The 13,792-nt window shown below is 32.8% G+C and overlaps 1 protein-coding gene across 4 annotated transcripts in view; it reads right to left on the reverse strand.

Moving 5' to 3' along the window:
* XRCC4 (X-ray repair cross complementing 4) overlaps positions 1 to 13,792 on the reverse strand; it is a 314,282-nt gene that overhangs the window by 97,578 nt on the left and 202,912 nt on the right. The gene's annotated exons all lie outside the window — the stretch shown is intronic.

Genomic DNA, 13,792 nt, shown 5'->3' on the forward strand with positions numbered 1-13,792 from the left:
AAGAGATTTACAACTTAAGAAAGAAATATTCGTAATAGAATTTGTTTTCAAACAAACTCAGGACACGTTTTTAAAGAAATGTTACAAATAATAGATTTTCTCAGATCATTCCACTAAGACTACTTAGCCTATGATACAAACACACTATTACAAAGTATTAATGATGAGAACCAGTGGAGAACATAATCACAAAAATCTGTTTTTCATACACTTCTTACTTCAACTAATATATTCTCACTATAAGGCACTGTGCTAGCCTCTGAGATGAACACGTAAAACTAATCCCAGACTTTGAAAATCTCACAATCTCGTTGAGACTAGAAAAACAATATATTTAAACAATAAAATATAACATGCAATGATGAAGTACAAAGCACTGATTTATAAGATTAAAAAATATTTTAAGTTCCGAATCTAGATGTCAGGAACACATTGGTGCTTACAGATAGCTTATCTGTATTTGCAGTTATAACACATTACACATAAAATGCTATTTGATGTTTCCTACATGGTAATTTCCCACAACTCTTGAAGAGATACTTAGCTGTTAATGATCACAAGTAATTTTAAAACATGAAATAAAATAAAACGAAAAAATAAGGGGGTCTATAGCTAAGTGGTAGAGCATGCGCTTAGCATGTATGAAGTCCTGGATTAAATCCCCAGTACCTCCACTAACAAAAAATAAAATAAAATAAAATAAAATAAAATAAAATAAAATAAAACTAATTTTTATTCATAACAGCAATAACTTGTTTCCTTTCCTTAAGCAACTTTTCTTATAAAGAAAATGGAACTGATTGTTGCATCAGAACACTAAATATTTAAGGGAAATATTTATTTATATTCATGGCAAGTTTATTAAAATAATGATAGATACTATTCAGACAAACCTAATCCAAATATTCAGCATTTAGATGGGATGGGATTAAAAGGCTATTTCCACCTCTGAACGTCCCTTCTAGATCCAAAACTCTAGTATTACATTTTCAGGGTAGAAGAGAACAGTGCAACTTTTGGACTTCATTCAAAGTTATAAATCTAAATTTCCTGTATTACCTCCTCTCCTTAACTTATTCTAGGTGTTGAATCAAAATAAAAAAAAAATTTTCTTAGGGTAAAAGAGTTACTTCTTAAACATTTGCTGAAAATAAATAATGAATTTCCCTATATAGAAATTCTATAGAATTCCCCTATAGAAATTCTAAAATCTTGTAACAATTCTAGTGGATGCAAGCAAAAATAATTATTTATTTTTTGGTACGTAAAGTAATATATGCATATTACAAAGACTTCAAAAACTTCATTAAAATAGAATAAACATTATCCTATCCATTCACCTGTTGATATTTTAGTGTATATCTTTTCTGAATTTATATACATATTATATATATATAACATAAATCTTTTAAAAATAATTATGCTATAAAAATGCTTTTTATTATATTCTCCTTAATAATTCACTAGAGAAAACCTTTCTTTGTCAATAAATGGGTTTACATGATCATTTTGAATGGCCTCATAGTATTCCATCATATTGGGCTACCTTAAAAATTTAACTGATCTCGACTCATAGTCAAAAATTGGAAAAATTTTAAATACTTATTGTAAATCACAACTCAGTGAACATCCCTGAATATACTCTTTCTAAGTAATGTTCTTAAGACACAGGTCTATTTAATTCTAATTGAAAATGGCTAGCTGTAAGACTATAGTTCCTGAAATTTCTTACTCTTAGGAATGCTAAAGGGAGAAATACAGTTTACGAACAAGGAAGTAGGATATATACATTTTAATTGCTTGGAAATTAAATTATATTTAGATGAAAGTTCTAAATTACTGTGAACAACAACCACAGTAACTATCCATCTAAACCTAGGGAAAAAAGTGATTAAAACCTGGGAAATTGAAGAAAGTATTCATTAAAATACTTATATATTATCAATATAGAAAATAATAAAATAATTCTTTACATTTCTCATTAAAAACCATCCCAACTTTGCTTCCAGGCCACAAAAGATTCTGCCACTGCACTTTAGAAGTGGATCTCAGGAGAAGGGTATAGCTCAAGTGGCAGAGCACATGCTTATTAGCATGTACAAGATCCTGGGTTCAATTCCCAGTACCTCCTCTAAAATAAATAAATAAATAAACCTAATTACCACCCTCCTCAAACAAATGAACAACAACAAGAAACTACTGCAGAAGTGAATCTCATAAATATTAGATACTGACAGCTATTTTTATTTATTTTTCTTGGAAAAATTAGATTAGATCATCTGACTTATTACAAAAGATAATTGTTTTGTGTCTGCTAGTGGAAGTGTAGTCCAAAGTCTCTTTTTCATACATGAAATAAATAGTTATTATTAATTTGGAAATAAGACAGTGGGATAGTTCACAGGATTCAAGAACAGTTAAGAGTAGACAACACTTCTAGCCTCGAGGACAGAGAATAAGTAAAAGGACAAAAAAAAACCAAAAACCCCAAAGGTGACTTACTCATTGAAAAAAGTTTCTTATTCATTAAGATACTGATACTTTAATTCAAGTACATGATTATGCTCTGATGTCACTCTGCCACGTACATAACTGAAGAGAATAATTTAAGAGGGAAAAAGATGACTTTTTTAGAGGAGGACCTTGATCTTTCTTGGTACAAATAAGAGTACCAACTAGAAGTTGTAGATCTTCACACAGGGCCAGGAGCTGTTGTCCATGATTTTTGTTTTTTTCAAATTCAGTATTCAAAATTCTGTTGAAAGTCTCTTTAGCAATGCTAATCTATCATCGAGAATAACAGCTAACATGTATTAAATGTTCTCTGAAGGCCAAGTATGTGTTAAACTCTTTATTCATGTAATTGTCACAATAACCCTGTGTCCTGTTATGGTCCTCTGTTTTCCAGATGAGAAACCAAAATCTTATATATTTGAGTGACTCACCCAAGTTCTCACAATTCATAAATGGCCAGTGCAAGACTTGAACCCAGGTCTGCTGACCTCCGCCATGCTTTTAACCAACAACATCTTTCTCTTTTTAACTTTGTCTCGAATGTCTCTCCCTTCATTATTACATGCCCAAATTCTACTGACTCTTGAAGGCTCAGCTAAAATGCTACATCCTCACAACACCTGCCTTGAACTCTACTCTTTAAAATCTCATATCACACATCACTAGAGAATTATTCTAAAATAAAGTACACTAATTCTGCTCAAAACAACACAGCTTTATGTGTTATCTGGCTAATTATAATGCCTGAAATTGAAAGCAGGGCCATTTACAGCAAATATTTCTTGAAGGGCAAAAAGGTGTTTACAGTCATATTATAAACTCTGTTTTTCGTTAGTCATTAAAATCACCATCTTAATGGAAGAATACTTACCAAACATTTGAACGTGAATTATGCTTTACTGGACATTGTCTGCATAATATTAAACTGACATGGTCACTGCCCTCTTTGAGCTTACAATCTAAAACAGATGTCATGTTATAAACAAACATAAAAAGAGATAAAGGTGCCTATATACATCTGTTCAACAACTGAAACACATTGCATGAAATATTTATATTACATCCTAGTTACAGTGCAAGTAGGGTGTGTGTATGTGTCTAGGAGATTGAAACATTCATATTCAGGGTCAAGGTAAGGATTTTTCAAATGCAGGTTTTGTCTGTATGAGAAAGAAAGCAACAGCTCACATCTGGGCAACCGAGACTTTATTAGAAGAATACAGATGTCAATCACCACAGAATAACCACTGTACACATGTGAACCAGATGCTTCCATGTAAAATAACCCAGGGTGTTTCACAGATGAATCACTGAAAACGTAATTACACATCAGTCCTAGTTTATTAGTAACAGGTCCACTTATGTGGAAGCCATATGGCACTAGCCATCCTAGTGTAGTGGAATATACAAAAATGGGTACTTTGAGATGTTCAAATATAAACTCTTCTTCTGCGCCTTTGCTACATTATCCTTGTGGCGAGGTAAGTGATGATTATATGTGTTCAGTCAAATGTCTTTGGGACAGATGTCTATTGCTGCATTTTATCAGTAAAGATTGTGCCAATAAAGTTTACATTATATCCTCTCCTTTTCAAAGGATTTTACTTCAACAGAAAATAAAATGTTTAGGGGCCATGCAACTCCTATATATCTAATTAATGACTGTTAGGGTAAATATCCATTTACAATACTTTAGAATGTGAGCTCAGCATTAAATTATTACGAATGTTTTCTTTTGCATATACTTTAAACATTGATTCAATATATATGGATTCATTGCAGATGAACAAAGCCCATGTAAAAGCTGTCAGGGATCATCTATGTTTTACAACATTGATTCTCTAAGCTCCAAGGGTCACTAGTCTGTGTTTCATAAAGCTGTCTACCTATTTACATAATCGATCTGCTTGTTTTCTTCACGTGTCGGAGCAGTCTGACAAGTAGAGACGGACCTCTTTAGTTAACAGCGAGGCCTTTTAAGAGTTTAATTTTCTGCTTCAAAGAAGCTCTTTAAAACAAAGAAAATTACATGCCAAAGTCTACTTCTGTGTAACGCTTTGGTTAGGAAACTATATACCAGGAGGGCACACAGCATCAAAGGCGTCCAGAGTATTGTGTTCAACTATCCCTGCTGGACTTTAAGACTGAGGTTGAAACAGTTGTAAGTATTTCACGTAACCTGGGCCCTTGGGACAGAATACTGAGCAGAATTTTAACGTGTTAGCCCCAGGGTTTTCTTTTGTTTATTGTTTGACTACACAGTCAAAAATGTCCTGGCAGGTTGATTTGCTATGTTTTCCACTTTCTATCCAGCATTAAAAGGGAAAACCCAAACCTATTACCTTAAATTACTCCTCAGTGTTTTCAGTAATTTCAAAATAGTTTTATGTAATATTGGATACATACTATATACATATACTATGTAAATGTACATAAAATATAAAGCATAATAATAAATCAAATGAATGCATTGCTATCACTTAGGAATACAAAATTACCACTATGGTTACATCCAACAAGCTCCTCCTCCAATCTTCTCCTCTTGCCTCCCTACAGCGGTATAACCCTATCCTACACTGTGTGTTAACCATTCCTTTGCCTTAAAGGGAAGGTTTTATTACACATATACAGATTCCTAAATAATGTATAAATGTTGCTTTATTTTTGAGTTTTATAAAAATGGAATTACACCATAGCTAGTCTTCTGTGACTTGCTTCTTTCACTCAACATTAAGTAACTATGATTGAGTCATTTCATTCATTTTCACTGCTGTGTATTATGTGATTTTATATACACGTATACATTTTATACTTGTATATATTTATATAACTAATACACATAATGCTATGAACATTCTTATATGAAATTTTAGAGCATATACACTAGAATTTTTCTTTGGTAATAGATCTAGGATCTAAATTTTCAGGTCATACTGTATGTGAATGTTTTAATATTTTTGACAGAACAATGTCAAATTGCTTTTCAAAATGTTTCAACTAATTTCCCCTTCCATTAGCAGTGTTTAAGAGTTCCTGTTGATCAGTTCCTCTCCAACACTTGATACTGTCAGAATTTTTAAATTTTTGCTAAAATGATGTTAAATGGTATCTCTCTGTAGTCTTTTATTTTTAATTTTTTAAAAATTTTATTGAAGTGTAGTTGATTTACAATGTTAGTTTCAAGTGTACAGCAAAGTGATTCAGTTATACATATACACACATATTTTTTTCTTTTCAGATACTTTTCCATTATATGTTATTACAAGAAATTCAATATAGTTCCCTGTGCTGTACAGTAGTTTCTTGTTGCTAATCTATTGTACATACATCAATGTGTGTCTCTGTAGCATTTTAAAGGAATTTTACTTTTTACGTTGAAAGGAAAAGTTGTAGGAATGTATTATTTGAAAGTAAGTTGCTTCAACAAATGGTGTTGGGAAAACTGGACAGCAGCATGTAAAACAATGAAGCTAGAACACACCCTTACACCATATACAAAAATCAACTCAAAATGGATTAAAGACTTAAACATAAGACAAGATACAATAAACCTCCTAGAGGAAAACATAGGCAAAACATTATCTGACATACATTTCAAAACTTTTCTCCTAGAAGAAATAAAAGCAAGAATAAACAAATGGACCTAATGAAACTTACAAGCTTCTGCAGAGCAAAGGAAACCAGAAGTAAAACAAGAAGGCAACCTACGGAATGGGAGAAAATTTTTGCAAGTGAAACCGACAAAGGCTTGATCTCCAGAATATATAAGCACCTCATACGACTCAATAAGAAAAAAATAAACAACCCAACCCAAAAATGGGCAGAAGACCTAAACAAGCAATTCTCCAAGGAAGACATACAAATGATCAAAAAGCACATGAAAAAATGCTCAATATCACTAATTATCAGAGAAATGCAAATCAAAACTACAATGAGGTATCACCTCACACCAGTCAGAATGGCCGTCATTCAAAAATCCACAAATGACAAATGCTGGAGAGGCTGTGGAGAAAGGGGAACCCTCCTACACTGCTCATGGGAATGCAATTTGGTGCAGCCACTGTGGAAAACAGTGTGGAGATTCCTCAAAAGACTAGGAATAGACTTACCATATGACCCAGGAATCCCACTCCTGGGCTTGTATCCAGAAGGAAATCTACTTCAGGATGACACCTGCACCCCAATGTTCATAGCAGCACTATTTACAATAGCCAAAACATGGAAACAGCCTAAATGTCCATCAACAGGTGACTGGATAAAGATGTGGTTTATTTATACAATGGAATACTACTCAGCCATAAAAACCGACAGCATAATGCCATTTGCAGCAACATGGATGCTCCTAGAGAATGTCATTCTAAGTGAAGTAAGCCAGAAAGAGAAAGAAAAATACCATATGAGATTGCTCATATGTGGAATCTAAAAAAACAAAAACACAAACAAACAAACAAACAAAAACAAAGCATAAATACAGGACAGAAATAGACTCATGGACAGAGAATACAGACTTGTGGTTACCAGGGGGGTAGAGAGTGGGAAGGGATAGACTGGGATTTCAAAATTGTAGAATAGATAAACAAGATTACACAGGGAAAATATATAGCACAGGGAAATATACACAAAATGTTATGATAAATCACAGAGAAAAAAATGTGACAATGAGTGTGTATATGTCCATGAATGACTGAAAAATTGTACTGAACACTGGAATTTGACACAACATTGTAAAATGATTATAAATCAATAAAAAAAAAAAAGAAAGTAAGTTGCCAAGGTGATGGCCCTGCTAACTCACTACTTTAGTGAGTCTTTGGTGAGAACAATTGTACTTATAAACCTTCTCCTACTTGACCACAATACAACCATCAAAATAAAAAAATTAACACTGACACATTAGTGCCATCTTATTCTCAGCCTCCATTCAGATTCCAAGAGTCCCAGTAATATCCTTTTAACATAAAGATCCAGTTCAAAGTCATCCATTACTTTAGTAAAGTCACTTCTCTTCAGTCTTCTTTCTCAGTTCCTCTGTCATTCCTTGAGGTAATTTGGAGGGTTATGCGCCAGTTATTTTGTAGAGTGTACTTAATTTGAGTCTGCCTGATTTTCTCTCCTGGTTTGATTAAAGTTATGCAGCTTTGACAGGGCTATGACAGAACTGCTGCTGTGGTCTTCTTATCATATCCCTTCATGTGGGTAAGATTTCAGTCTGCACCATTACTGATGCTGTTCACTTTGATCACAAGCTAGTGTCTGTCATGCTTCTCTACTACAAAGTTCCTCCTTCCTCTTTTGTAATCTTATAAAGAATGAATGAAGTTGACCATCTTTTCCTGTTTGCAAGCTATTTGTGTATCTCTTCTCTGACATGCCTGTCAAAGTCTTTGGCCCATTTTTCTATTGTTGCTTGCCTTTTACTTTATTGATTTAGGAAGAGCATACAAATTCTTTTTTGGTTCTATAGGTTACAAATATTTTATCTGAGTATGTAGCTTGTCATTGTCTTTATGGTATCTTTTGGTGAACACAGGTTCCTTATTTTAATGTGGTCAATTAATGTCTTCTTCTATGGGTTGCACTCCTTCAGCCTTGTTTACAAAACTTTTCCTCAAAACCTTAAAAAATATTCCCCTGTGTTTTCCAACATTTTAAACTACTGCCCTTTATCTTCACATTATTAATCCATTTGAAATTTATTTTCATGGAAGTGTGAGGAGGGAATCAAATTTCATCATTTTTCAAAGAGAAAATCAACTGTCCTAGTAAACAGTTGATCTTTTCCCTAGTGAACTGTCCTTCCACTTTGTTACATATAAAATCTGCATGGGTGTACTGCTAGACTCTTATTTAGTTTACCTAGCTGTCTATGTCAGTGTCAACACCATACTTTACTGCTTACAATTCCTTTACAATAAATAATGATATTTGGTAAAGAAAGTTCCCCCATTTAAATCTTCTTCAGAACTACTTTTGGCTATTCTTAGCCTTTTATTTTTCTATGTAAATTTCAGAAACAACTTGCTAACGTCTTGTTGGGATGCTGATTATAAATGGAGTGATTCTACAGACAATTTGGAGAGAACTGAAATTTTTTATGAGACTGAACTTCCCATCCTTCAAAGTATAAAATTTATTCTACGTTTTTCTAATTTAATCCTTATATGTTCTGAATTATATTTTCTAATTGTTTGATGCTAGTATATAAAAATTCAATTGAGTTTTGTATTTTTATCATGTATTGAGCCACTCTGATAAATCTCTTATTAATTCAAAATATTTATCGGTAAATTCTTTTGGACTTTCTATATAGTCAATCATATGAACTATAAGTACTGAAAACTGTCCCCCCCCCCAAGATTTATACATTTTATTTTTCATACTCTGTGCATTGTCTAGACCCTCCAATACAATACTGAATAGAATTAGTGATCATGGGAATCTTGATTTGAAGAAATGTTTCTATTTCTCATGATTTTTTGTTAAGTACATAAGGATATTTCTTTAAGTCCTAATTTTCAAAGAAATTTTCTTATTTTTGGGTGGTGAATTTTCTTCAGTTTCTATGCACCAATTGAGTTGATCATATGTTTTACCTCCTTTTGTCTATTAATGTTGTATGTTATAATTATTCCTTCCTGAAATAAACCCAACTTTTTCATCAAATTTTTTTATGCTTAAAAATACATTGCTAGATTTAGTTTTCTAAAACTATTCAGGATTTTCCCACCTATGCTCAGGAATAACTTTGGTCTATAATTTTCTTTGTCAAGCTCTTGGTTTTTTTGTTTGTTTGTTTTTGATTCTGGAATTGAAGTTATGTTACTCTCACAGAATGAGTTGGGAGTGTTCTTCCATTTACTCTGCCAGAAAAGTTTGATGAAATTAAAATAACTTGTTCCTTGAAAAATCTAAGGCCTTTCCTTCAGAGAGGATTTGTGTTTATATCTACTGAGAGCAGGGGGCACTACCAAGGGGGCTCAGGGCTTACTGTAGTCTTCCAGGGGCTGTACTTAATCAGCATTTTTATCTCAGGGCAGCCCTAGTTTTCAGTTTGTTTACTGCTTATGGCAAGGAGCCTGCTTTGGCTTCAGCTTGCTGTTGTTTTGGTCTTAACGATTCTCATAACTTTAAGCTCATTTTTGTGTACACTAGTAAAATATGTATGTTTGTAATTCAAACATTTTATATTTTGGTGGAAGGATCTTTCAGGATGTCACATTTGCCATAATGTCAGAGGATGAATCAGTGGTTTTAATTTAATAATATATCAGTGTCTTGTTATGGAAGAGGTACCCAATTTGGAGTCAAATAAACTGGATCAAAATCTTGTATCCATTACTTTAGTTATCACATGATCTTGAGGAAGTCTAAACTTTTCTGAGCTTGATTCCTCTTCAAATTGGGGATATTAATCCCTATTTTATATGGCTGTTCAAAAGTATATAACAAAATATAACTGATATTTACTGAATACTAAGAACTGGACACTCTTATAAGTACCTATAGATATTAACTCTTTTAATCTTTACAACAGCACTATAAGGTAGTATTATTATCATCTCCTTTGCATAGTTGTATAGAATTAAAAGGTGTTAACTTGCCTAAAGCCATAAAACTAATAAGTGAAAGAGATGAGATTCAAACCTAAAGTCTGCTTCTGTTGTTAAAAAAATACTGTATTATAATTTGGAGCATTAAATCATTCAAATGATATAAAAAGTTTGCCATAGTACCTGGTAAGTATTGTAAAGTAATAGCTAAACATTAATAATAATAATAAAATTAATAGTGAAAGAATTATAAGGTGCATAAATAAATATGCTACATCCTCACATAGAGTATTACTCATTAAAAGCAATGAAATACTAACACAGTTCTAATGGAAGAATCTCAAGGGCATTATGCTACATAAATCAAATCAGACTCAAAATGGCTACATACTGCACGATTTTATATGATATTCTGGAAAAAGCAAAACTATTGGGACAGATCAGTGTTGCCAGCGCTGGGTGTGGGAAGATAGGTCTGACTACCAATAGTCATGAAAAAACTTCTGGGGAGGATGGAAATATTTCCTAGCCTGATTGTATGTTTGTCAAAATTCATAGCACTATACAAATAAGAATCATGAATTTTACTTTATGGTAATTATACCTCCATAAGCAAAACATACAAGTAAAAAACAGGTAGCAATCTTTCCCTTGAAAGAGTATTTTCAAGCTATATTCATGATGAGCTTTTCATCTCTGATTAACATACCGAATTATGTCATTAATTATTTTAAAAATCTACTGATTAAAAATATAGTATACTGTTAATTGTGAAATATATATCCATGGAACAGCAATAAGAATTCCTTAGCAATCTTCTGGGAATGAAGGAAAGTAATTAAGAAGGGAGCCTGTTAGTTTCAAACTGTCAAGGGATGTTTAATATGCTTCTCAAGATTTTCTATTTCTTTCTATACTCTTTAAGAAATAGATTACAAGATGCTTTCTGGCAAGAATTACTTGCTGTAAGACCAAAAGAAATGTAACTGTACAGTACTAAAAACTCATGTTTTATAATGACAAAATTACACTTGTCAAAGCAAAACTTCAGGAAATAAACCACATTGCAGTTGAAAAAGGAAAAGTGGAAAATATGATGTTAGTAGAATATATAGATCCAAAATGGATTTTCCTGTAAAGAATATTAAATGTGAAATGACTCAAGCTTGGGTAGAAGGATTACTTAATTTATTTCAATTATACTTAAAAATTAGAGACAGATTCTATTATGAATAAATAAAATGGAATTTGGAGGAAGACTACTTAATAGTAATAAGAGAATCTGGCTGAAAGCAGGTAAATTCACAATTTCTAAAAGCACAATAAGCTCAACTATGTGATAGCTTCGATTACGAGGCAGAAACTCTTCCAGCCTCACTGCAAAAAGGGAATGTTGACTTTGGAATTAGGTCATAGTAGGGAGTAGAATAGAAAATGTCTACATGCCAAGAAAGACTGTTCTGTTCTACATTGTTCTAGGAAGCAACTTCATTTTAAAAAATCACTTAAAACGTTCCCATTTTATTTGTGAAAGTAGCAAAAAGTGGGGAGAGATCCCATTGTAAATGCCTACCTGGGACCCAAATCAGTCTTCTCAGTTCCCAATAACTATTTTTAAATGATTTTTAGCCTGCTTTTACAGATTGGGGTTAAAAAAAGTTTTTTTTTAATTTATTTTTATTGAATCATAGTCAGTTTACAATGTTGGTTTCTGGTGTACAGCACAATAATTCAGTTATATATATATATATTTCTTTTCATATTCCTTTCATTATAGGCTATTAAAAGATATTGAATATAGTTCCCTGTGCTATACAATAGGACCTAGTTGTTTATCTATTTTATATACAATAGTTAGTATCTGCAAATCCCAAACTCCCAATTTATCCATGTTTCTGAATTTAAAGAGTGACAATAGGTATATTATCTTGAGTCATTCAAAACCTTTACTTTTCCAAAGTGATTATCTAATGTCAAATAGGTCCCAATCTTATAAAATCTTATGGCTAATTACTAGAGCACACTGTATTATTTCTAGAATAATAAAAGCTGTATTTTCCTTCTATCAGCTGCACAAAAGGCTGCAGGAATAGCAAAAGCCAATCCCACTTTACATACTTAAAAAAAAAAGAGTACTAATGCAGACATTCTGCAGTTTCCCTTATATCTGTTAGGCTGGGGCAAGGATAAGACCTGTTAAAATTCTAAATAAATTAACACAGTATCCCAAGCACAACTGTGACTTTTGTAAAATTCACAATGGTATATTGGGCTGATTAAACTGGTAGTTGCTTTTCAGCCTAGTTTCCCTATTATTGTCAAAAGGTGACAAACAAATAATTTGCTGTCTAGAGATTAGAAGACAAAAAAATTTGGGAATAACTGGTTTTCAGGCTTACACTGGTATAGTTAAAAATCAGAGAGATAGAACATAAGACTATATTTTTTGTTAATAGAATTGCCAATGGATACAACTTACAAAAAAATCCTTGAAAATTAATGGAAAGGTATGTTTCTGTAAATGGATGATATTACCAATGTACAAGAAATGCTTGAATACCTCATTACAAAACTAAGGGCTAAGTATATTTTTAGGATAATCATAGAAATCTTTTGTTTTGCAGTAAAATGAGAAATAGAAATTGTAAACTATTTAAAATAGATCTATAAGTGAATATTAACACATGTACTGCTCCTATAGGTTATCATACTGTTATATTATTCTCTTATTTTTATAGGTATATACCAGAAAAAGGTGATATACACAGGGAAAAAATGAAACTACGCTCATAGAAATAAGCAGAGAGAGAGGGGATTTCCCAGACTATGCACCATCCATCATTTAAGCATAATTACTGCGTCTATGAATGAAGTATTTTTAAAGTTTTATGATTAGGAAACCTCTCTTGGACCATTGATTAAAACAAGACAAAACAGAATATTACCATCTGTGTAAATGAATTCTAATTTCCTTCTCAGTTCTACTTCAATTTGCATTAAGAGGAACGTACTGAAGACAATTATCCCAGAAAACCCTCTTCCAAAATAAAAGGTGAAGTGAGATGTCCCTGACTGGCTGATTGTACAGACCTGTTTTTAACTGAGAGGCAGACATAGTTCAACTGACCAAGGATTTGGGCCAGACTCCCAGAAGGTGTGGGAAGGAGCTGTGAGCTCCAGGTCTCAGGTGAGCTGAAGATGCTGAGGAGGAGAGCTGGCGTCGGGTTTCCACGGGAAGCCCACTGAACATGACTAAACATTCTTAAAAACTCCTTATTCCCTAGTGTTATGGGAAGTTCCTGAATTTGGCCTCTTTCCCTACATAACTGAAAAGTTTGATAGTGCCTAATGCTGTGAAGGATGTGGGAACGAAATTCTCACTATCTACTGATCAGCTAATCCAGTTTCTTGGCTCTGGGAAGAGAACTAAAATCAACAGCTGCCTTTTTACTTTTACTTTTCTTGACATCCCTGGATAATCTAATTGTCCCTTGTATTATAATTTATTTGTCTTTCCCTTCTTGTTCTCACAGCCCAACCACTGATACCTGGTGCCTGTCCTAGTAAATCTCCATTTGATTTGTAACATCTTTTCATTACCCTTCTCTCTCTCAAGTACTTAAATCAACTTTGAAAATAGATTTTAAAACTCATCCAGGTTCTGTCCAGTCTGAAACATTTCTAGGGGTCCCCAGCACAGTATCAGATATTTTGGTCCGGCATCCTCA

This window comes from Vicugna pacos, chromosome 3, assembly GCF_048564905.1.
Source record: "Vicugna pacos chromosome 3, VicPac4, whole genome shotgun sequence".
Taxonomy (NCBI): Eukaryota; Metazoa; Chordata; class Mammalia; order Artiodactyla; family Camelidae; genus Vicugna; species Vicugna pacos.